Source organism: Macrotis lagotis, chromosome 1 (assembly GCF_037893015.1).
Source record: "Macrotis lagotis isolate mMagLag1 chromosome 1, bilby.v1.9.chrom.fasta, whole genome shotgun sequence".
Lineage (NCBI taxonomy): Eukaryota > Metazoa > Chordata > Mammalia > Peramelemorphia > Peramelidae > Macrotis > Macrotis lagotis.
The window spans coordinates 809,169,185-809,192,833 of record NC_133658.1 but is presented as its reverse complement, the minus strand read 5'-3'; the positions used below and the strand labels follow the sequence as shown (position 1 = coordinate 809,192,833).

Genomic DNA, 23,649 nt, shown 5'->3' with positions numbered 1-23,649 from the left:
AAATTATTCTGGAAAACATGAGAAGAGGAGGATGCTTTCCCACATGTAGGTTTTAGTCTCTAGAGGCTATATAGCCCAAACTTGGAAAATAGTCCAGTAATGAAAAGTATGTCACTTGGTCTGTTGTGGTATTCTTGAAACTGTGTTGCCAAAGATCAATTTACAGTCTGTCTTCTTCTCTACTTCCTGGCTTTCTTGATTTCCTTCAAGTCAGCTAAAATTCTGCTTTCTACAGGGAAGCCTTTTCTGTGTCTCCTAAATGGTAATATCTTCATTTTATTAATTATAATTCACTTAACCTCTCTCCCTCCCTCCCTCCCTCCCTTCCTTCCTTCCTCCTCCCCTTCCTCCTTCCCTTCCTCCCTCCCTCCCTTCCTTCCTTCCTTCCTTCCATTCTCTTTAACTTTCCTTGCATCATTGGCACTTAGCACAGGATCTAGCACATAGTAACTCTTTAATAAATATTGCCTTGCTTTCAACTCCCCTCAACTGGTTCCATGCAAAGGGACAATAACCAGAAACCCTTCCACTTCTATCACAATCTAGCTGCACCGCTTTTGGTCCCTAGCAAACAGAACATTTTTTTCCTGATTTTGTCCTTATCATTATGTTTCCATTCCTGTGATATCTTTTCTTTTTCCCTCCCATCATACGTATTAATCCTTAAAGGAAGAGTGCACGTTACATATCCCCATGAAACCTTCCCTTCATTATCCAGACCATACTCATTCATCTCCTCTGAGATATAATAAATTGTAAAATGCTGATAACTACAAGGGACCTCAGAGCTCACCTCTCTTGACACTTAATTTTACAAATGAGGAGACTGAGACACAGAGAAGGAAGGGGATTTTGCCAGAGATCACTTGGTAAGTATTTATTAATCAGCTACTATGTGCTCAGTCCTGTGGTAACTATTATGGTCAGTAATTCTAATAATGATCTCTGTTTCTAAAGATTCAAATATTTGTTCTCCTAGAAACCCTGAGAAATCAGTTGATATAAGTATTGTCATTCTTATCCTATCAGTAAGGAAATTAAGACTTGAGGACTTTAAGTTATATGTACTCAGGATCACACTGGACCTTCAATATTGAAGAGGACCACACTAACCAACCAAATGATTGGAGATATGATTTGCACAATTATTTTTGTTATAATGAGGGGTCTGCTTGGCAAGGCATCCTTCTCATTTGCCTTTACTAGAATTGCTCCATTCCATGACCCGATTTATCAGAAACAGGACTATTGGAGATGGTCTGAATGCTCCAGGAGTCTCTTGGCCTTAAATTAATTTCAATTCCTCCCACATCAAAGAGAGGTACCATCAGTGCCAGGCAAGCACTAGTTTGTGCTATCTGGCAATAGAATTCAACGATCAGGTATATCCTAACCTGCCTTTCCATGGGCTTTCCTCTCAAACCTACCTTCTTTGTATTGTAAGCTACTCATCAGTTTGATACAAATGCCAATAGCATTAAGGCTAAAACAATGTCAACTTGCCATTTATTGAGTTTTACTATTCTGTACTCCCCAGAGGCCAATTTCATCTGGCATTAGGACAACACCTGCTTGCCATTCATATGACTCCTCAACTGTTAGAATTTTCTCTAGAGCTTAGTCTCAAAGGATGAACCATGATGCTTTCCGAGGGTCAGGTCCCTCTCTCCAGTCCCACCATTCCAGCATGGCTCTGCCCTTCACAAAGAATAGAGAACTCTCCCTGGAGCTCTAACCAGCTTCTCCAGTATCAGTCTCATTACTGCACTGGATACCTTATAGTGCCCAAATTCAGAGATCTGCACCCAATTCCCCTTCAATTGGCTGAGGACATTGGCATTGCCTCTTCTTTCAGAAAGATGTCTGCCAATCTCTTAGGACTAACTGACCTATATTAATTCAGGGTCACCAGTCAATTAGTGCCAGAAACCAAATATACTAATATCCTATCTAATGCCCTCCTTCCCATATTACCATCCTACCCTATGAGATTTTTGCATAGAATCAGCAAACTTTTAAGTCCTTCATAAACATCTACTATTAATGATGGTGATATTACCACAATACAATGAATATGTATAGTCCATGTGAACATTTGAAGCAGAGATGTATCTAAATTTCCACATCTCATGTTTCTTCTTTTTTTTGTCAAGGGTAATTTTGTTCTTATCTTTTTAATTGATATTTTATTTTTTCAACTACATGTTTCATGTTTCTTCTAAAGAGTGTTTTATAGAGAATTCAAGACCCTATTTTTCTTATTTTTAATTATAAATAATGATTTTTCGGGGAGGAATGATGTATTAATAGTTCTCTTCTAATAACATATCTCTCAATTCTACCTGAGAATCATTCAAGATCATGTTAATAGCTAGTATTTGCTTAGTGCTTTACCTCTTCAAAAGCAAATATTTCAATGGCTCTTTTACAAGTAAGGAAACTGAACTTGAGAGTGGTTAAGTGGCCTGCTCAAAATCACGTAGCTAGTATCAGAAGCGAGACTTAATCTTTGTCTTCCTCATTTTTAGTTCTGTGTTATACCTACTGCACCAGTGAACTGCCTACATTTATTTAAAGACAAATTGATAGCTTTGTTCATTGACCCTCTGCTTATCACCATTAGTAGATACATAAAACAATGAACATACTGTTGACTAAAATCATTTCCATTCTACTGGAAGATAGCCAGTGAAGAATAAAACTTGAAGATATAATCCAGATGGATAATGAAATGTACATGATATTGTAATAGTTGCATTCTATCTCAGAGCAATGCTAATCTTTCTTGAAAAAAAATACGTGTAATCACTCCCAAAAATTTTGCCAGACTTTACACATATGAAAGACAAAGTAGATAAATAGTACCAATTCCATTTCTTGCCCAGATTATGACATACAGATTCACAATCAATACCAAAGCTATTAAAATAAACTATCAATTTCTTGTTAATGCTGTCTGGATACATGGTCTATAAGCTGATTCTTCTTTGCCTTGGTCCAGGCAAATATGGAATATTGTACTCATTTATAACTAGTAGATTTGAAAAGAAACATCAACAAATTACAACCTGTGTAGTAGGAGAATATTGGGATACTGATGATGCTTAAAATTATATCAGGTATCAGATCTAGATAAATCAAATCACAAAATAAACAAGAAAGAAGTTAAGGAGGTAAATAGATTGTTAGAAAAATTAGATATGGTAGACTTATGGAGGAAACTGAATGGGGATAGAAAGGAATATACCTTTTTCTCTGCAGTACATGGAACTTATACAAAAATTGACCATGTACTAGGACATAAAAACCTAATGATCAACTGCAGAAAGGCAGAAATAGTGAATACATCTTTCTCAGATCACAATGCGATAAAAGTCATATGTAATACTGGGCCAAGGAGATATAGACCCAGAACAAATTGGAAACTGAATAACCTCATTTTAAAAAATGAGTGGACCAAAAAACAAATTATAGAAAGAATTAACCATTTTTATCCTAGTCAATGATAATAATGAAACAACATACCAAAACCTATGGGATTCATTCAAAGTGACTCTCAGGGGATATATTATAGCTCTAAATGCTTACATGAATAAATTGGAGAAAGAGGAAATCAATGAACTAAACGTCAAACTAAAAAAATTAGAGAAAGAACAAATCAAAAATCCCCAATTAAATACTAAATTAGAAATTCTAAAAATTAAAGGAGAAATTAAAAAAAGAAAAAGCAAAGAAACTACTGAATTAATAAATAAAACCAAAAGTTGGTATTATGAAAAAACCAATAAAATTGATAAACCTCTGGTCAATTTGATTTAAAAAAAAGAAAGTAGAAAACCAAATGGCTAGTATCATAAATGAAAAAGGTGAACTCACCACCAATGAGGAGGAAATTAAAGTAATAATTCAAAATTATTTTGCCTAACTCTATGCCAATAAATTTGATAATCTAAGTGAAATGGATGAATATTTACAAAAATATAAGTTGCCCAGGTTAAATGAAGAAGAGATTAAATACCTAAACAACCTTATCTCAGAAAAAGAAATTCAACAAGCCATTATTGAACTCTCCAAAAAAAAATCTCCAGGGCCTGATGGATTCACAAGTGAATTCAACCTAACATTTAAGGAACAATTGGTTCCAATTTTATATAAACTCTTTGGAAAAATAGGAAAGATGGCACTCTGCCCAACTCTTTCTATGAAACCAATATGGTGCTGTTACCTAAACCAGGAAGAGTTAAAACAAAGAAAGAAAATTATAAACCTATTTCCCTGGTGAATATAGATGCAAAAATCCTAAATAAATCTTAGCAAAACGACTACAAGAAGTCATCACTAGGATAATACATTATGATCAAGTAGGATTTATTCCAGGAATGCAGGGTTGGTTCAATATTAGGAAAACTGTTAGTATACTCAATTATATCAACAACAAACCTATCAAAAATCATATGATCATATCAATAGATGCTGAAAAAGCTTTTGACAAAATACAGCATCCATTCCTATTAAAAACACTAGAGAGTATAGGAATAAATGGACTGTTCCTTGAAATAATTAGCAGTATCTACCTGAAATCATCAACAAGCATTATATTCAATGGGGAGAGGCTAGAGGCATTGCCAATAAGATCAGGGGTGAAACAAGGGTGCCTATTATTACCACTACTATTCAATATTGTATTAGAAATGTTAGCATCAGCAATTAGAGAAGAAAAAGAAATTGAAGGAATTAGAATTGGGAAGGAAGAGACAAAACTCTCACTCTTTGCAGATGATATGATGGTCTACCTAGAGAATCCCAAGAAATCATCCAAAAAAAATACTGGAACCAATTAGTAATTTTAGCAAAGTTTCAGGTTATAAAATAAACCCTCATAAATCCTCAACTTTTCTTTATATGTCTAGCAAGATACAGCAGGAAGAGCTAGAAAGAGAAATCCCATTCAAAGTAACCTCAGACAATATAAAATACTTGGGAGTCTATTTGCCAAGACAGACTCAGAATCTTTTTGAAAACAATTATAAAACGCTTCTCACACAAATTAAATCAGATTTAAATAAATGGGCAAATAACTGTTCATGGATAGGTAGAGCTAATATAATAAAAATGACAATTCTACCAAAACTAAACTATCTGTTTAGTGTCCTACCAATCAAAATTCCAAAAAATTACTTTAATGAGTTAGAAAAAATTGTAAGTAAATTCATATGGAGAAATAAAAAGTCAAGAATTGCCAGGAGCTTAATGAAAAAAAGTGTAAAAGAAGGTGGCTTAGCCCTACCTGATCTAAAGTTATATTATAAAGCATCGGTCATCAAAACTGTTTGGTATTGGCTAAGAAATAAAGTGGTGGACCAGTGGAATAGACTAGGTGTAAAAGCAGGAGATGATTATAGTAATCTGCTGTTTGATAAACTCAAAGATTCCAGCCATTGGGATAAAAACTCCCTTTTTGATAAAAACTGCTGGGATAATTGGAAGTTAGTATGGAAGAAACTTAGATTGGACCAACACCTCACACCCTTTGCCAAGATAAGATCCAAATGGTTACAGGACATAGACATAAAAAACAATACTATAAGCAAATTAGAAGATCAAGGATTAGTTTACCTGTCAGATCTAGGGAAAGGGGAGCAGTTTATGACTAAGGAAGAGTTGGAGAACATCACCAAAAACCAATCAGATGATTTTGATTACATTAAATTAAAAAGCTTTTGCACAGATAAAACCAATGTAACCAAGATCAAAAGAAATGTAGTAAATTGGGAAACAATCTTTACAACTAATGATTCTGACAAAGGACTCATTTCTAAAATATACAGAGAACTGAGTCATATTTTTAAAACAAAAAGCCATTCCCCAATTGACAAATGGTCAAAGGATATGCAAAGGCAATTTACAGATGAGATCAAAGCAATCCATAGCCATATGAAAAAAATGCTCTAAATCATTAATTATTAGAGAAATGCAAATTAAAGCTTCACTGAGGTACCACCTCACACCTCTCAGATTGGCTAGTATGACCAGGAAGGATAATGATCATTGTTGGAAGGGATGTGGGAAATCTGGGACACTATTACACTGTTGGTGGAGCTGTGAACTCATCCAAACCTTCTGGAGAGCTATTTGGAACTATGCCCAAAGGGCAACAAAAATGTGCATACCCTTTGACCCAGCAATACCACTACTGGTTCTATACCCTGAAGAGATGAGGAAAAAGGGTAAAAACATCACTTGTACAAAAATATTTATAGCAGCCCTGTTTGTGGTGGCAAAGAATTGGAAATCCAGTAAATGTCCTTCAATTGGGGAATGGCTTAGCAAACTGTGGTATATGTATGTCATGGAACACTATTGTTCTATTAGAAACCAGGAGGGACGGGATTTCAGGGAAGCCTGGAGGGATTTGCATGAGCCGATGCTGAGTGAGATGAACAGAACCAGAAAAACACTGTACATCCTAACAGCAACATGGGAATGATGTTCAACCTTGAAGGACTTGCTCATCCCATCAGTGCAACAATCAGGAACAATTTGGGGCTGTCTGCAAAGGAGAGTGCCATCTGTATCCAGATAAGGAGCTTTGGAGTTTGAACAAAGTTCAAGGACTATTCCCTTTAATTTAGAAAAAAGCAGATATCTCATTGTCTGATCTTGTTACCTCTTAGACTTCTCTTCTTTAAGGATATGATTTCTCTCTCATCACACCCAATTTGGATCAAGGTACAACATGGAAACAAAGTAAAGACTGACAGTGTGCTTTCTGTGGGTGGGGGGGGAGGGAAGGAAGATGGGGGGAAATTGTAATACTCAAATAATATCTTTAATAAAAATTAATTTAAAAAATTATATCAGGTGAAGGTACTAGAAATAATTAATGGAGAAGGAATTATAGGTGATTTTTAAAATTTGTTTTTATAAGGCAATGAAGTTATCACTTACCCAAGGTCACACCTAGGCAATTATTAAGTGTCTGAGGCCGGATTTGATCTCAGGTCCTCCTGACTCCAGGGCCACTACTCTATCTACTGCACCATGTAGCTGCACCTAGGAGTTTTGAGATATTTTCTGTGTTTTGTGATGTTTGCTGTGTTGTCATGAAAACTTGACTTTAATTATTCAATAAAAGTTATATGTAGGGGTGGCTAGGTGGTGCAGTGGATAGAGCACCGAACCTGGAGTCAGGAGGACCTGAGTTCAAATCCGGCCTCAGACACTTAATAATTACCTAGCTGTATGGTCTTGGGCAAGCCACTTAACCCCATTGCCTTGCAAAAAACCCTTTTAAAAAAGTTATATGTAGTCAAAGAAAACCTTCCTAAAATTATGTTAATTAAAAAATACAATGGTTTGCCTTGTTGGTGAAAAGTTGCTCATCACTGGAGTAATTATAGAAAAAAATATTGAATATTTACTGATAGTAAAATCAGTTCATGCTTCTCGTGAGAATTAAACCAAATGACCTCTAAGGGTCCATCTCAATTTACTGTTTTGTAAATCAAAAACATGTTCTAACAAACAAGAATTCATAAAAGTACTACAATGGGCTAGGTATATTGTTAGAATGCCAGATGTATGTTTGTCAAAAAATCTATTTTATGGAGAACTCACACAGGCAAGGGTTCACAAGGGGGTCAGAAGAAGTGATACCATAACACCTTCTAGGCCTCATTCAAGAACTTTAGAATTGATTGTACAGCATGGGAGTCACTGGCACAGGACCACCCAGCATGGTGTGCCCTCATCAGTGACGGTTTTGAACTCTATGAGGAAGACAGAATTGAAGCAGCTCAAAGGAATTGTGACCTCAGGCACTACATTTTAACTATATTATTTTTGTCAATTTAAATATTTTCATTGATTTGTTTTTCCAACAACATGCAGTAGTAGTAGTAGTAGTAGTAGTAGTAGTAGTAGTAGTAGTAGTAGTACTTTTCACCACTTTTTTGGAAGATTTTGAGTTTCACATTTTTCTCCCTCCTTCCCTTTGCTCCCCCCTCCCCTGACAGAAACCAATCTAATAAAGAACTCTACATGTTCAATTATGCTAAACATAAATCTATATTAATCATGAAGTGAAAGAAAAATGAAATTCAAATGGAAGAAAAAAAGTTAGAAAGTAAAAAGCAACATAAGATTTAAAACAATGTTTAAAATTTTTTTGGTCTACATTCAAACTCTCTCTGGATCTGGGTGATATTTTCCATCATAAATCTTTTTGAATTATCTTTGATTATGGTACTGCTTAAATCAACAAATCAGTTATAGTGGAACATCACTGATTGTGGTTGTTAGTGCATATAATGTTCTTCTGGTTCTGCTCATTTCATTCAACATCAATTCATGTCTTTTCAGGTTTTTCTGAAGTCCTGTCCTTCATGATTCCTTATAGAACAGTAGTGTTTCATATCATTCACGTACCACAAATTGTTTAGACATTCCCCAATTGATAGGCTCAATTAACTACATTATTACTGAAGTGATGAGAAATCATATTTCCTTTGTTTTGGACAAAGTCTACTTCATATCTAAGACATAATACCTGTTCACACATGAATCAGTCCTGTAACTAAAGAATAGCTTAAATTTCTTTTTTTTTTGCCTGTAGGTTAAACATCCTCTTAGGTGTAGTAAACATCCTCTTAGAATCATGATATTCATTTCTCATTTGTTGATCTTACACTGACTCTCAGAACAAATTAATAATTTTTATCTCCTTTGGGTCTCAAATGATATTATACCCTTTAGAAGCTTGAGTTATCAGGACTATATGTTACCTTTTGTTGTTATTATTAATAGTAACTCACATTTATTAGTAAATGTGATCTATAGGTCACCTGTAGAGAAATTCTAATACAAATACCTTTTTTTGATCTATCATAAAACTGGGACTCAGGGTATAGAAGTGCCTTAAACAAAGTTATGTATGTAGTACATAGGAGAGACTAGATTTGAATCAGGGACACTCTTGGAAACTCACTTGAATGTCAGAAACACAAATCTTTCCACTAAGTGTTTAAGAACTGAAAGGTCTCTTATTTACTCAAAGTAATTACCTGGAAACTCTGTAAAGTTCAACATTTCAACAGAGCAGACACTGAAAATATCGTCAGCACTCAAGACCTCATTCTATGACAGATTATCTGAAGGATGGCATTTGATCAAAGAAAACAGTGTTTGAGGACTTACACTTGTCTGCTCTTGTTTGGCACGTTATTAGTTACCTTCTAATATGGATTTTAAAGCCTCAACATTAAAATATATTCTTTTTTTTTTTCAAAAATTGACTGTGTCTCTCATAAAGGGACTTAATACATTTAATAAATAAATATTTTGTCTCTCTGTCCCTGCCCCCCTCCCTCCATCCTTCACATAACTTGCATTTTTTCCTAATCATTCAATAAACTTCAGCTCTCATATATTTGTATATAGATGTATGCATATGTGTATATATACATTTATATATGCATATTTATACGATATATTCTGATATTCAATTATCTTGACAATCTTACCCTATTCTATTTTCCTTCTAATTAAATGTCTATCCCACCCCTCCCCACTCTGCCCACTCAGTAATATAGCATATTGATCTACTTGTTTTTCCTTAACGTATCATCCTATTCCATGTTTTCCTGATTTAATACTGGTGAGTCCTACCTACCTTAAATGATTTCTCTCTTTACCTTCACCTCTTGGAGTCTTTAGTTGTTTTCAAGATACAGAATTTTGACATTAGAATTTCTTGCCTCCTTCAAAGATACAATTTGTGCCACCAAGGTAAACTCATTTCATACACACACACACACACACACACACACAACAAACACACGTGTGTGTGTGTGTGTGTGTGTGTGATATGTAGGAGATATAATACACATCTAAATTCATATCATCTTTCTCATTAGGAAGTAAAAACCAGAAAGTCAGGGATAGTTTGGTTTTATCTTTGTATCCCTCCACCTGTAATGCTTATCATATAGATAGTTAATAAATCTTTCATTGTACAATAGCTTAATTAACCAATTAAATTTCTAGTTGAATTTAACATAGATAAGGGAACCATTTCTGCCTCATTTTGTATTTTCTGGCCAAAACCTACAGGTCCCTGGGACAATATTAGTGAAGAGAAATGAGGAGGGAATACCAGACAGGAACAAAAAAGACAAGAATGCTTATAGAGATATGACTGAGCAGGATATATGTTTAGGGGGAAATAAGAAATAGTGACTTGTTTTTCACAATTTTTCTTCTACTATATGGGTTTTTCTACTATAACTGATGGACTTGAAAAGAGAGAGCCCCTTGAGATCTGATGTCCAACAGAGGAGTTGGGCGAACCTAGAAAATCACTTAGTATTTTGTGTTATGGGATATATCTATATACAGATGTATAGTTGTATTGATATATACATTTTGAGATATATAGATAGAGATAGATATATACGTTTACATGCATACTTGTGTTTATGTATATATAGGCACACTATATAAATATATAGATGCATATACATACATATATATGTTTATGCATAAGTGTGTGATATATGTTCTAAATTTCCTTACCATTCTAGCTAAAATTACATTATAAGGGTATCTGCTCAGGGAAGGTTGGACTGACATAGATTAGAAGATAATCTGCCAAGAAAAAAGTAATATATACAGTTTTTCCAAGAAAGTCCATATATGTTCTACTTCATGAGGGATGACCATTGAAAAAAAGTTTAATGTAAGCTAGGTTTAAGCTTTAGTTAAATAACTTATCGATTACCTGAAATAATTATTACTGTTTAATTGTGCAAATCTCCTCACATGAGGCTTAGTTTTGAATCATGTAGAATAAAAATAAGAATCCAAACATTGACCATGGTTGTTTTGAGGAACTTCCTTTCTTTTTCCCTTCCTTTCTCTTCTACCCCCTCCCCCAAGCCGCATTCATCTGCATTATCCCTATACAATGAAAATTACAAGTCTAGTCCCTTCTATTAAGCTTCTGAGAAATGTCTTATATTCAGAAATTCATTTGCTCCATAACAGTCTTTGGTCACTCATTTATCTAAATCAAAGCTTGAAATGTTGCACTGAATAAGATATTACTGACTTGTATTTTAAATTTGAATAAAGTTGTTTTACATTTCATAATAGTAGCTACCACTTATATTGTCACATCCAACTTACCCATTAGAGAAGGGAGATTCAGGAAGCTTGTGAGTTGCCCTCACTCATTGAACTGGTAAGTGGTAGGACATGAAGTCCACCCAGTGTCCTAATTCTTGGTTACTAGGTTACTCTTTTCATTATACCACCATGACTCTCAGGAAAAACTTTGAGTAATACGGCCCCTTGAGCTTCTGAAGGTGTAACGATACACTGACTTGAAAGGGAAGCCACAGAATTGAGAGTCAGAATTGAGCCAAAGCCCTGAGGTATCATTTGCATTCCATTTGTTTCACAGAACTTTTGACTGATGGTGATTTCATGGGAAATGTATTATTGTTAATGAAAATGACAGTATCTTCATAATTAGTATTGTTTTTATATCAATTCTAACTTGTTTAAACTAATGTTGAACACATCTTTTTTGTTCTTATTCCTTGACCTTGTCCAGAGGAAAGAATCTAATGGTTTTTAATAAAATATAGGGTGATAAAATACAGGAATTTATGACTTCAGTGTCTGCTCAGTTCTTCCCTTGGGATGCTGTATTAACCTGTGAGTGTATATTCCGGACATTAGTTATTAGAGATACACTAAATGAGTCAATATCGCATCAATAATTCAAAGCATAATTTAGCTACATAATTATGTTCTATTGCATTAATGCTTTTTCCTACTCTGTTCTAAAGGGTATCTCTTGCTGTAGAAAAGTGCAATGGGTTTTTCTTTATAGAAAGTATTATAATTATTATTAAGTGTTTCTAAATCACCCAATATATGGCAGGCAGTGCACTAAGTAAGGACATTGAAGAAGAATGTCTTGACCACAATGATTATTAAATACTCTAAGAGGTTTTAGATGAATCCTGTGCTTTTTTTTCCCTTTTGAGGGTGTGGTCCTGTTTTCTGTTACTATAGCAGAAAATTCTCTTTATTTGGGATGGTAGTCATTTTTAAAGGCAATTTGGATGTTTGACTGTCAAAGCTTCCTGGTATTCTCAGATTCAGATGATAAACTGGAGTAGTGAGGATATAATTAATAATCATCTCAAATATTAGTGTTTTACAGTTTGGAAAACACTTTACATATATTGCCTTAATTTATCCTTAGAGCAGTCATAGGAGATAAGATTCCATTACTACTCCCATTTTATTAAAGTGACAAAGGTAAAATGACATATTTAGGGTTATACAATTATTACGTCTCTGAGATAACATTTGAACTTGAGTCTTCCGAACTCCAAATCTATTGGTGCTCACCACAAAGCTACCTAATTACCTGTAGAAGTAGACAAAATTGTAGATTTATAGAAATGTTGATTTAGAATTGAAAAGGACTTTCCTGATTCCCTAATCCAACCTTCAATTTTTGATGAATTGGGGTTAACTATTTTGTCCTATCTCACAAAAGTAGAAATTGGTTGAATCTTTGACTTCAAATCTAATCCAAGTGTGGTTCTGGCAATTCTGCATTCTAAGTATCTCAGATAATCAGAAATCCTACTTTGTGTTCTCATAAACTCCCATGGGTTCAATTATCATCTTTCTGCAGATAATTCCCAGACTGCTAGACCCAGCTGTAGTCTCATGAGCACCATTCACACATCACCAACCGCCTTTTAGACAGCTGGAAATGAATGTCCTGAAGGCATCTCAATCTCAATATTTTTATATCAGAATTTATTTTATTTCCTCTTAAACCTTCTCCTCTTCCAAATGTCCTGATTTCTATTGAGTATCTCACTACCTTCTCAGTCAGAAAGATTCACTATACTTATAAATTATATCAAACTGCTTACCATTTTCAGATGAGAGGAAAGGATAGAGGAAGGAATAAAAATCTGTAACTCAAAATATTATAAAAATGAATGCTAAAAGTTACATGTCGTGTAATTAGAGGAAAATACTCTTAAAATATGCAAAAAATAAAGCTTTAAAAATCATTGAGATTGGTATTTCTTATAGCACAGTAATGTTCCATCACAATCATCTACCACAATTTGTTCAGCCATTTCTCAATTGATTAGTAGCCCTGAAATGTCCAGTTCTTTACCACCACAAAGACAGTGGCTATAAACATTTTAGAACCTAAAAATTCTTTTCCATTTTACCCAATAATCTTTGGAAATAGACCACATAGTGGTTTTGCTTTTCAAATTTTATAGATAGTTTAATAATTCTATGATCATAATTTCAGATTGCTCTTCAAAATGGTTGGATCATTTCACAGTTCCACCAGTGTTCAAATCACAACTCTTGCTTATTTTTTACTTCATTTTCCTCATTTATAAGATATATGGGTTTGAACAAGAAAACATTTTGGACCACAAAATATAAAGTTATGTAACTCCAAATATATACCTTCAGAATATGTGATATAAATTCCTAATATGCTTCTTCCTAATATATTCTGCTTCGATCTCATTTCTTTCAGTAGCTGTTTGTGTGACTTTGGGAAAGTTATTTGTCTCATATGTAGGATGAGAGTCTTTTATCAGATGATTATTATTATATATATATATGCATATATATATGCATATATATATATATAAAAGGATTCTGGATTTGAACCACTTTATCTGTTTTTATTTTAAGGGAGAGTTCATCCCATTCAAATTCATAGTTTTCATTATTACCTATGTATTTCCCTCCATACTATTCTCTGTTTGAAAGAATTTTTTTCCTCTCTCTCTCTCTCTCTCTCTCTCTCTCTCTCTCTCTCTCTCTCTCTCTCTCTCTCTCTCTCTCTCCTTTCACCCAATCCCTCCTCATCTGCATCTTCCTTCTCTCTACACGTGTCCTGATGTGCTCTCCTATCTGTCAGTCCCAACCCCTTCTCTTTATTTAATATCCTCCCTGTTGGATAAGATAGATTTCTATATTCAACTATTAAGTATATTATTCTCTTTTTAAGATGGTGCTGATGAGAATAAAATTCAAGTCATGCTCATATGCTCCTATCTTCCCTTCAAATATAGTAAGTCGAACTTTTAAGAAGTTTTTGCTTCAGTTTTTTAGCATCTTTATAAGGAGTCATTTTCCTCAGTGAATTTTTGCATCTTCTTTTCAATTTGGTCAAATCTACTTTTTTTTTTTTTTAAGTTAAGGTTTCCCAGAGACATATACAGTCCTCCAGATGACTCAGGAGGAGAAAGTGCGACTTTAGACTTTGAACAGCACTCCCTCATTTAAGTCTAATTCCTTTGGGTGTCATGAAATTACATCCTTGATGTCACAGTCCTCTTTGAAAACAAAGGACAGCCCGCCGCTGCCCGCGGCCGTGGGGCTCCCGGAGCCTCGGGTGCTAGCATGGCGCATCGGGGCGGCTGGGGCGGCCCCGGGAGGACGCGGCTCGCGCTCTGCCTGGCCGGGCTGGCGCTCTCGCGCCCGGAGCCGGGACTACCGTGCCTACTGCGACCTGGGCGAGGCCGCCAGCTGCTCCCGCCTGTTCTCCTCCCGATGGAGTAAGGGCTTCGGGCTGGTGGAGCCCTTCCTGGGTCCCGACAGCATCCTGAAACAGTCCAGCAGCGTCTTGGGTCGTATCTTTTATAGCCAGCAGCTCCTTCTGGGCTGCTCCAGTGCTCCATGGGCTTCCACACTATTGATGTTCAGCTACGTGCTTTCTCTTTTGGGTTCAGTTTACCTGGCATGGATTTTATTTTTTATGCTCTATGACCTTTGCCTGGTTTGTGTCACCACCTATGCCATCAATTTGGGTCTAGCTATATACTCAATTACCAGAAGGCACCGAGGCCCTTCCAACTTCAAGACCAAAATAAAAAGGAACACTGACTTCCATGTTCCTAGCGGTGATCGACAAGCCCTAAATGAACTCTGATCTCAACCAGGAGCCCACACCATCAACTACCAGAGTTTGGGTGAAGACTGAAGTATGATGGCACATGCTTACAATTTAATCTAGGTTTGACTGTATTCCCTTAACTTTCCATTCTTGAATCTCTACCACATCTCCTTGCTTTCCATATGCAAAGAAAGGAGGGTTGCTTTCAGGATGCCTAGGCAGGCCTCTGCTCCTCTGTGCTAGAGTCATCTGCTAATTCCACCCTTTCCTCCTACACTACAAGTTCTAGAAGGTGGGATAAAAATTGCTGGGAACAACCTAATCAATACTATTCAATAAAAAAAAAATTAAGACAAAAAAAAGAAAACAAAGGACAAACAACAACCAATTTTTCTTCTACCCTTCTTATATGATTTTAAATGCTCTTTTGAACTCTTGTATACATTCTATCTAGACTTGAGACCACTTACCATTTTTCTTTGCATTTTTGCTCAATGTTTTGACAGTATTGTCATCTTCTGAAATTCTGTCTTGGTTTTCCTTGTCACCATAATAACTTTCTTTTTTCATTGATATGTTATTTTACAAATACATATTATAAAAAGTTTTCAATGTTCATCCATATGCATATGTATATTTTTTAAGTTACAAAATTTCCTTCCACCCTCCCTTTCCACCCCCTCTCCTCAGGGGTGAACAGTCAGGTTAACATTGTACATACATATTTTTGATAAACATGTATACAGATTAGTCATTTTTTGTATGAGGAATTAGAATTAAAGGAAAGACATATATATAAGAGAAAGTTTTTATAGTATTCATCAGATTGTGAAGGGTTGGTTTTTTTTGTTTGCTTTATTTTGTTTTTTTCCTCTGGATTGGGATAGCATTGTCCATAGCCAGTCTAAAATAGTTGTCCTAGCTCTCTGAAGAGCTGAGAGAACCTGCTTCCATCAACAATACTATGGAATATTATTGTTCTATAAGAAACCAAAAATGATCAGATTCTAGAGAAACATGGAATGAGTTACATGATCTGATGCTGAGCAAAGGGAGCAGAACCAAAAGGACAATGTAACCATTAATCGCAACACTGTAAGATGATCAACGTTGTAAGTGTCTGAAGCAAGTTTTGACTTAAGAACTTTCACATACCAAATCCATTGCCATCTATATAACTCTGTTAGTGGTGGGCTAAACTAAAGGATTCCCCTTAATAACAATGTGGCCACTATATAAAGCAGGGCAATGATTTCATTTGCATTATATTTCTGAAGTAAATAACTATTATAGTGATTAGGAAAAGTCTCTTAATTCTATCTGCACAGATAGGAAAACTTAGATTCAGAGAATGTAACTAGTTTGTCCAAGTCTAAGTAATTAATCAATCTATCCAGTCTGCATAAGTACATTAAATACCTTCTATGTCCCAGGCAGTGAGTAGTAAGGAGGTTTTATAATCACAGAGTTCATCAAATATTTATTGAACAAACCCTTTTCCTACAAAAGTCATTGACTGGTTGAGCAGTTAATCATCCTCAGTTTGAGAAATCTTGTGCTTTAGACAACATTTGACAGACCTGGAATCAGAAATACCTATTTCAAATTTCATCTCTGAACACTTAATTATCTGTGTAAAAATCTGCAATCCCTTAGATTCTTTTAACTCTAGTTTGTTCATATTATCTATTTTTCTATCTATCTATCTATCTATCTATAATATATGTTATACATATATATGTAGTTTTAACTCCTGTAGCTGTTAATGTTTGTATCTATTTATGAATATTCCTTTTAAAATAGAATCTAATACCTCGTCAACAATACTACCAATGGAGCCATCATTCTGAATACTATGCTATTATTGTTGTAGCCTAAGATTTTCACATTACCACTGGACACATTTTAAGTTTTATTACTGAAATTTATACTGGACTAACCCATGAATATCCATCTATGCATGTCACCTGCATATTCTATGACTATATTTTTTTTAAACAGATAATTTAGCATCTACTATCAGTATGATATCAGACAAATTATTTGATCTTTCTAGAGTCCAGTTTCCTCAACTGTAAAATAAAAAAAGTGGAAAATATGAACTCCAAATTCTCTTTGAGCTTTAAATCTATAATCCTCCCTTTGAATTTCATTTGGACCATTATTCTAGCTTGTTAAGACATGTTTGGATTCTAATTCTTATATTATTTAACAATTTTGATCACCCTTGCAAATTTTTTATCATCACTAAATTTAATAATAATCATGAAATTTGTGCTTCCACCCCCATCTTTCATGAAAATGTTGACCAGATTCAAGCAAAGGACAAATTCCTGTGCCTTGCTAATAGTGGCTGAAATGTCATGGGACAAATTCTCAAAGGGCAAACAAGTTTAATAAGAACAAAATAGGATATAAATAAATAATAATCCTTTTCTGTCATTTGAAATTATAATTTATATTTTAATACTTTAATTTCTGAGTTTTAAAAGAACCCTTATTTCCAAATTTAATTTTGAACTTCTCACAAATCTCTCATTTTTAGATAACAATTGGACACTTTTGTAGTTCATTGAACAAAAATAATTCGTACTAAATTTATTTCCAACTACCAAGTTGTGTCTTTGTATCTGAATAAAAGATAGAGGAGGATAGAGGAGGTGGTTTTTATCAGTTAATGTCCTCATGTAAAGATGATTTTTGCTAATAGGGAAAGGATGTTGAAAATACACGCAAAAAATAATTGGTTAATTAGATAAGGGAGCCTAATTCTGGAGAATAGAAGCCATATCACAGGAGTAATTGTTTTAAATGATTTTATTGGAACTTAATGCTGCTGTTGTTTTCCAGGAGAACCAGAAAATTGTGCAGAGTTAAGTGACGTCCCAGCATACTCTCTTTTCTTTATGCCTCTCTGATGCATTTAAAATCCTGTAGAGTGTATCGTAGTTAATGGTTATAGTTTACCCTCAATTCAAGATTGTGCCTATCAGGGCAGGGACCATGTCTTATACAAATTTTGCTCATTCCAGGGTCATGTTAATTTAATAAATAATTGGAACAATATAGTAGTTGAGAACCTATCAGGGCCTCAGGAGGAAACAAGAAGAGGACCCTTCCTCTTCAGGACATTTTACTTCATTCTCTCTGCTTCCAACATTGACATAGGAGGCATTAATTGTTAGATGTCAAGTATGGTCATAGCTTGTACAAAGTTAATGACACCAATTATTTCTTTAGAATAAGGGTAATCACAATGTGAGAAAGATTCATTTAAGGGGAAAAAACAATACTCAAAGAAGCACAGAAAGAAAAGAAGAGAAAAACTATATGGCTACAGTTAGAAAAATGTTGAATAAAGTATTAAAAGAGACTATGCCCTCTGTTAATATGTTGAAAAAAAATCACTATAACTGGGTTGGCTTTATTCCTTGTGAAAACAGTGATCATTTTAATGAGGAAAACAATAAAACTTAATAGGCTATATTTTTAATTAACAAAAGTAAAAACCATGTGATTATATCAATAGTAGATGGGGGGAAAGTCTTTGATAAAATGTTTTAGCATAAAAATACTGCTCTTTCCATTGATATGCATAAATGTATAGTAGATCTAAACAGCCTTCCATTAGTTTGATAAGCAATAATCATCAACAATTTAAGATAATATTATTTGCAGTGGAGAAACACTAATAGACTTTCTAGTAAGGGCACAGAGAAAATATCAATTGTCTTTTATTATTTCATAGTCTTAGAAGTTGCACCTGAAGTAATATTAAAATTGTGGAGGAAAAAATAGAAAGAAAAGAAGCAAAATTATGCCATTTACATTTGAGAACTCTTTGCAAGTTTAGAACTAAAATGTGCTTTAGAACCATTCAAACTCATTTTGGAAATGAGAAAACTGAAGCTCACTGAGGTTAAACAGTTTGCTCAAGGTCACACTAGGGCTGTCAGAGGCAAAATTTGAATTCAGACCATTTGATTTCAAATCCAGTCATTCTACTTTGTATCACATTGCCTTTCAGTGACTGTTATTTGGCTAATGAAAGAGGTCCATTAAAAAAAAAAAAGAGCTGATAATCCCAAATTGTGTATGCAAATAAATAAAATAATATTTTAAATTATAAAGAACTGTGTAAACACTTTGAATTACCAATACCCTCAGTAGTATCCCAAAGAGATCATAAAATAATGGAAAAGACCCACATGTACAAAAATGTTTATTTCAGTTCTTTTTGTAGTAGCAAAGTATTGGAAATTGAGGAAATTCTCATCCATTGGGGATATGATGGAGTACTATTGCTGTTTATGAAATCATAAATAGGTGGACTTCATAAAAACCTGCAAAGATTTGCATGAATTGATGCTGAGTGAAGTGAGCAGAATCTGGGAAACATTGCACACATTAATATCAACATTGCATGATGATCAACTATGATAGAGATTTAACTCTCCTCAGCAGTTCAGTGATCAAAGACAATTCTTTTTTTCGTTTCTTTTTCTTTTCTTTTTGCTAGGCAATGGGGTTAAGTGAATTGCCCAAGGCCACACAGTTAGGTAATTATTAAGTGTCTGAGGCTGGATTTGAACTCAGGGACTCCTGACGCCAGGGCCAATGCCCTATCCACTGTGCTACCTAGCCACCCCAATCAAAGACAATTCTAAAGAACTTGTGATGGAAAATACCATCTACGTACTGAGAAAGAACTATGAAGTCTGGATGCAGAACAAAACCTACTTTTTTTTTTCAATTTTTAAAATTTATTTTATGCTTTTCCCTCCCCTTTTCCCTCCTTTTTTTCTGATTCTTCTTTCATAATATGATTAATATGGAAATATGTTTAACCTAGTAATACATGTATAACCTATAATCAGATTATTTTTTTGTTTGGAGAGGGTAGGTTGATGAGGGAGGTAGAAGAAAACTGTGACACTCAAAATCTAACAAAAAATGAATACTGAAAACTATCTTTGCATATACTTGTAAAAATAAATAATTAATATTTAAATGATGTTGCAATAATTAATAACAAGTAGAGTATCAGAAATTAAACCATCAAAATCTTAAGCCTCTCTGAATATTATTAATAAATTCTAACAGTAGGAGATGGAGAAAAAAATTCTAATAGTTCTAAAATAAATGAAATATCTGAGAGTCACCCTAAAAAGACAAACTTGAGACTTATATGAATTAAACAACAAAACACTTAAATGCAATAACTGTAAACAGCTAATCAGGGCTACATTCCTTACTTCCAACAATCAAAATAATGCTCCATAAATTATTTTGTATATTCATTGAAATTCTAATCAAATTGAAAAAAAAATATTCCTTACTAAAACTAGAGAGAAAAGAAAGGTAAAAATGTTAGTATCTGTGTGTGAGTGTATGAATGAAATCTAGTATCAACAGATCTCAAACCATGCCTTAAAGCAGTAATAAGTAAAAGATTTCCTGTTGAAAAAAAAAATATATATATATAAATACACATTTATATGTTCTTCAAAATAATAGACAAGATAGGGGCAGCTAGGTGGCACAGTGGATAAAGCACCGGCCTTGAGTCAGGAGTACCTGGGTTCAAATCCGGTCTCAGACACTTAATAATTACCTAGCTGTGTGGTCTTGGGCAGGCCACTTAACCCCATTTGCCTTGCAAAAACCTAAAAAAAAAAAGAATAGACAAAATAAGATATATATACATACATATGTTGATATGTTCTTCAAAAGAATATTCAAGTTAAATTATATGCAGAAGCAATTCAACAAGGCATTCAAGCATTAAGCAAAAGAAAACAAAAACAAACAACAAGAATAAGTACTGGACTAAAGACTTTTAACCGGACAAAAATTGCAGGAAAACTTAGTTTGCAAAAAATAGATTTAGACAAATGTCTCACACCATATAGCACAATAAGCTCCAAATAGAGACATGATCTGAATTTTAAAGCAGTAACATTGTAAAATAACAAGTAAAATGATTAAACATGCATGAATATAGTTAGGTAGAAATTTCTTTCTAAAGACTAGAACTAAGGGTGGCTAGGTGATGCAGTGTATAGAGCACTAGCACTGGAGTCAGTAGTACCTGGGTTCAAATCCAGCCTCAGACACTTATTAATTTCCTAGCTGTGTGGCCTTGGGCAGGCCACTTAACCCCATTGCCTTGCAAAAAAACCTAAAAAAAGAGAATAGAGCTAGAGATAAGCATAGAGACAAAATGAACCTGTCTATTTTATATAAAATTGAAAATATTTTGCATAAAAATATAAAGAGAAGTAGAGCAGAAATTAAAAGGGATTTTAAAAATATAATTGCTTTTGAAAATGCATTTTTTCTAATATACAAAGAGATTGTTTATAAATTTATAAGAAGAGTCATATCCAAATGGATAAATAGTCAACAGTCATGAAATGATAGTTTATAAAAGAAGAAAAGAAAGCTACCAACAAGTAGATCAAAGAATAATCCAAATTATAATAATAAGAGAAATAAGAATCATAGTAGTTCAGTGATTTGAACATATAACCTTCAGATTGACAAGGATTACAAGAGAAGGAATTAGCATTTCCTAGCAAGTCTATGGAGGACCTGAGTTCAAATTTGATCTCAGACACTTAATATTTAGTTGCATGATATTGGACAAATCATTTAACCTCATAGCCTTGCAAAAAAAAATAAAAAGAATGCAAGTTATTTCCCATTTGATAAGTAGTCAAAAGATATAACAGGTAGTTTTCAGATGTAGAAATTTAAACTTTCTATAGCTTTCTCTAACTACATTCATAAATAATTATTGTTAAAGAAAGGTAAATTAAAACAGCTCTGAGGTTATACTTTACAGCTACCAGATTTGCTAATATGGTAAAAAAGAAAAATAATCAATGTTTTAGGGAATATGAGAAAAAAATGGGACACAATATATTGTTGGTGGAGTTGTATACTGATCTAATCATTCCAGAGAGTAATTTGGAACTATTGGACAAAGGGCTATAAAATTTTCCATACTCATTTTTTCAGAAATACCATTACCAGGTCTATAATTCCAAAGAGATCATATATATACTAAAATATTTAGAGCAGCTCTTTTTAAAGTAGCAAATAACTGGAAATTGAGAGGATGACCATCAATTAAGTGATGGTTGAAAAAGTTGGAATTGTTTTATAAGTAATCACGAATGGGTAGACTTCAGAAGAGTCTGGAGAGATTTACATGAACTGATGCTGAGTGAAATGAGAACCAGAAAAGTGTTGTACACATTAATAGCAAGCACTGTGACAACCAACTCTGAGGGACTTAACTCTTCTCAGCAGTGCAATTCTAAAGGACTTATATTAGAAAATGCCATCCTCATTGAGAGAAAAAAAAAAAACTATGTAGTCTGAATGCAGACCAAAGCATACTATATTCAATTTGTAAAACATATTTTTATGTTTTTTCTCTCATGATTTTTTCTCCTCTTTGGTTCTAATTTTTCTTTCACAGCATGCTTTATAAGGAATTATGTTTAACATAATTATACAAGTATAACCTATATTAAATTACTCACCATCAAGGGGAGGGTAGAAGGATGAAATGCAAGAGAGGGAGAAAAATATGAAACTCAAGCCTTACCGAAAAACTGAATGTCAAAACCTATCTTTGCATGTAGTTGAAAAAATAAATGAATTTATTAAATATATGACAAAGAAGATAAAGGAATGGTATGAATAAAAAAAACTAGGCAGGAATCCTTAGTTTTGTCTTGTTTTGTTTTGGGTTTTTTTTTTCCTCCATGGGCTCTTATAAATCTAGTGAAGTTTATGAACCCTTCCTCAGAATAATGGCTTCAAAAAGGAGACCAATCATACTGAAATACAATTATTAAATATTAAAAAAATAATTTTACTGTAAGTTTCTTGAGAGAGGGAGGAATAGAGACACAAGGAGAAATTTAAATGATGAGATATCAAAAATGATATCAAAAACTATCAATAGGTTTTTTTTAAATAAAAGACTTTGTACTTAGAATTTTTTAGAGCTGAAGTATTAAGCTGGTGGCCTGCAGACCTCATATAGACAGTAGCTCTTCTATGTATAGCCAGAAAAACAATAAAATGTAATTATTTCTGATTTTACTATATTGATATAACAATAAAAAGGAAGCATGTTATTTTCTAAATCAATATATAGCCAACAGAAATTCTTATGTAGGTTTCATTAGCACTTTCTTCCATTTGTGCTTGACATTATTGCTTTGAAGGGGATAGACAACAAATGTAAAATGAGTTTTATAGGTTTAAACATTGCCTTTGTGTGAAGTTGTCTATCCTTAATTGTGACAAGGGAAGGGTTTTTTGAGGGAATGTTTAGATAGTCACTTAAAGTGACAATAATTAAAAAGGAAAAAAGAAAGAAGAAAAGCAGGAAAAAAGAAAAGGAGTTTTAAGATATGATATTTTCTATATTTTTATCATATTTTGCTAATATTTACCAATTGCATTGTAATTTGAGTGTTGCAGACTGCCTACTGTCCATAGGTCTTATGTTTTGACACCTCCATCTTAGAGCTTTGAGAGGTTAAGTGATGAAACTATGGTCATATAGTGATTATGTATAGAAGCAGAGTATGAACATAGATCTTCCTAATTTCATGGCCTACACTCTATCCACTATACCATAGCTGTTTCTGGTCATATTG

The 23,649-nt window shown here is 33.9% G+C and overlaps 1 pseudogene; it reads left to right on the top strand.

The window, feature by feature from the left end:
- Nucleotides 1-14,472: 14,472 nt before the first annotated feature.
- Nucleotides 14,473-14,955, top strand: LOC141507220 (vitamin K epoxide reductase complex subunit 1 pseudogene; annotated as a pseudogene).
- Nucleotides 14,956-23,649: the final 8,694 nt, after the last annotated feature.